Raw genomic sequence first — 2,200 nt, 5'->3', positions numbered from 1 at the left:
GGTGTGTATCTTCTGATGAACTTTTAAACTCTGCAGATGTGAAAAACTCTTTCCACACAAAGAACATGAATGTGGTTTCTCCTTCGTATGAATGTTCATGTGCTCCTTCAGGACTGAAGCCCTCAAAATGTTTTACCGCATTGATCACATTCATGCAGTTTCTCTCAGTGTGGATCCTCATGTGTCTCTGAAGGTGTCCTTGTTGTGTGAAAACTCTTCCGCACTGATCACATGTGAACGGTTTCTCTCCAGTGTGGATCCTCATGTGAGCACTGAGATGCTGTTTGTATGTGAAACTCTTTCCACACTGAGTGCAGGTGAACCTTTTCTTGTCTTTTCTTCTTTTCAGTAATTTAAGCCTTGTCTGTGAAACGGGGATTAGATAATTAATAACAATTTTAAACTAATTAACTGTCCAATATTTTCACTCAACACCCAGGAAGCGATATAATTAGAACATTTGCATTTCAGTCCCTATTTTGTACCCTGAGATAGAAAGTATCGCCGATATTATTTATTGGTTTAACTTTTAACTTTAACTTTTTTGTTTATTTTTTACAACTCCTGAGGTATTATTTCTACTATAAACACTAAATCTGATGAACTGCTGATAACTTTAAATGTTTCTCAGCCTCACTGATGAAGTCAAGAATAAACACCAACCTGTTTGTTCTTCAGTGTGTTTCATTCTGCAGGGTTCTGGATCTCTCATGTTCTCTCTGTCCTTCAATAAACTCTGTCTCTGCAGATTTCACTTCTTCCTGATGCTCTGATGCTCGTCTTCACTTGTAGACTGATGGGAATATTCCAGCATTTATTGCTGAACTGCAGTGGGAGGAGCTTCACTGAAGGTGTGCTTATTGTGGGAGGAGCTTCACTGAAGATGTGCTTGTTGTGGGAGGAGCTTCACTGAAGGTGTGCTTATTGTGGGAGGAGCTTCACTGAAGATGTGCTTGTTGTGGGAGGAGCTTCACTGAAGGTGTGCTTGTTGTGGGAGGAGCTTCACTGGAGGAGGAGCAGATCTGCCCAAATTAAAGATAAATAAGTTATTACACATTATTTGTGTAATAATTTACCCATTTTAAATATTAATGTTCACAATCTATCCACCTAATGAACTAAGTATCAAGTTAATTAAAAACTGTGTTTTATACTAATTCACAACTTATATCTCTTTTTACTTTCTAAGAATTGCATCTCTATATTTTAATTCTTACATTAAAATATAATGGGGGCGTTTGCGTTTGCTTAAGTCAGTTGACAGCAATAAAATTAGCTTAATGTGGCAATTAACAGATCTATTGATTTTCACCAGCTAATGTTAGGTGCTTTGTGTCTTGTAGAAACCACATTCATGTTCTTTGTGTGGAAAGAGTTTTTCACTGCTGTAAAGTTTAAAAGTCTATCAGAAGATACACACTGGTGTGAGAGATCATATGTGCTTTGAGTGTGAGAAGACTTATTACAGCTGAAGGTGTTTGTGAATGTTATTTAATACAAACACTTGATCATGCATGTTTGTTCATTGTGCAATAAATAATTTTGACAGATTAAGCTGTTGATTTTATATTAGTACATTATGAAATTAACCCTAAGAAGAATAGCCTTATTGCTATATAACTATTGTTTATTGTTAGGTCATGTTATCTAACAAATGGAACCTTATTGTAAAGTGTTTTAATATTACAGTTTCAATCTATATGATATACACTTGTCTTAAAATATATGTAATCTTATCTAAATTTATTATAAAAGCTAAGGTTTGTTATTTACTGAAAAGTTATATTTTAGAGTCAATGATCTAATGTTGCATTTGGTCAGACTCAGCCCATTGCTTTAAGTATATTATATTGTCCTTTTACAGCTGCAGGCCGCAGAAGATCATGAAACACTCCAGCAAACCCTAAAACAGACAACAGTGGTATTTCAGTGGCAGCAAAAATACGACAAAAAAATTTGAAAAATCGATTTTAATTCTTACATTTATATTACCTCTTATTAATTTAAAGGAGTATAAAGATGAGGGGATTTTTTCCCCCAAAAAATGAAAAAAAAAATTCAATGTAAGAAGAAAATGAAATAATAAACACGGAAATATAATTTTACAAATTTGCAAGGTACAAACAGACCACCAATTGAGTTTATCCTATCAAACTGGTGAAACTTGTTTACTTTTTTCATACTTTTATTACTTGTGGAA

At 34.2% G+C, this 2,200-nt stretch overlaps 1 long non-coding RNA gene across 1 annotated transcript; it reads right to left on the bottom strand.

Annotated features, from left to right (window-relative positions):
* Positions 1-228: 228 nt before the first annotated feature.
* On the bottom strand, positions 229-1,905 carry LOC131535128 (uncharacterized). Its single transcript, XR_009269527.1, has 3 exons — positions 1,863-1,905; positions 664-1,022; positions 229-364 (listed from the first exon to the last, which is right to left on the bottom strand). It is a non-coding gene; the product is annotated as an uncharacterized LOC131535128 (long non-coding RNA).
* Between the last annotated feature and the right edge of the window lie 295 nt (positions 1,906-2,200).

This window comes from Onychostoma macrolepis, unplaced genomic scaffold, assembly GCF_012432095.1.
Source record: "Onychostoma macrolepis isolate SWU-2019 unplaced genomic scaffold, ASM1243209v1 Scaffold154, whole genome shotgun sequence".
NCBI lineage: Eukaryota > Metazoa > Chordata > Actinopteri > Cypriniformes > Cyprinidae > Onychostoma > Onychostoma macrolepis.
Note: the sequence above shows the minus strand (reverse complement) of the source record. Positions and strands in the feature narration are given on the sequence as shown.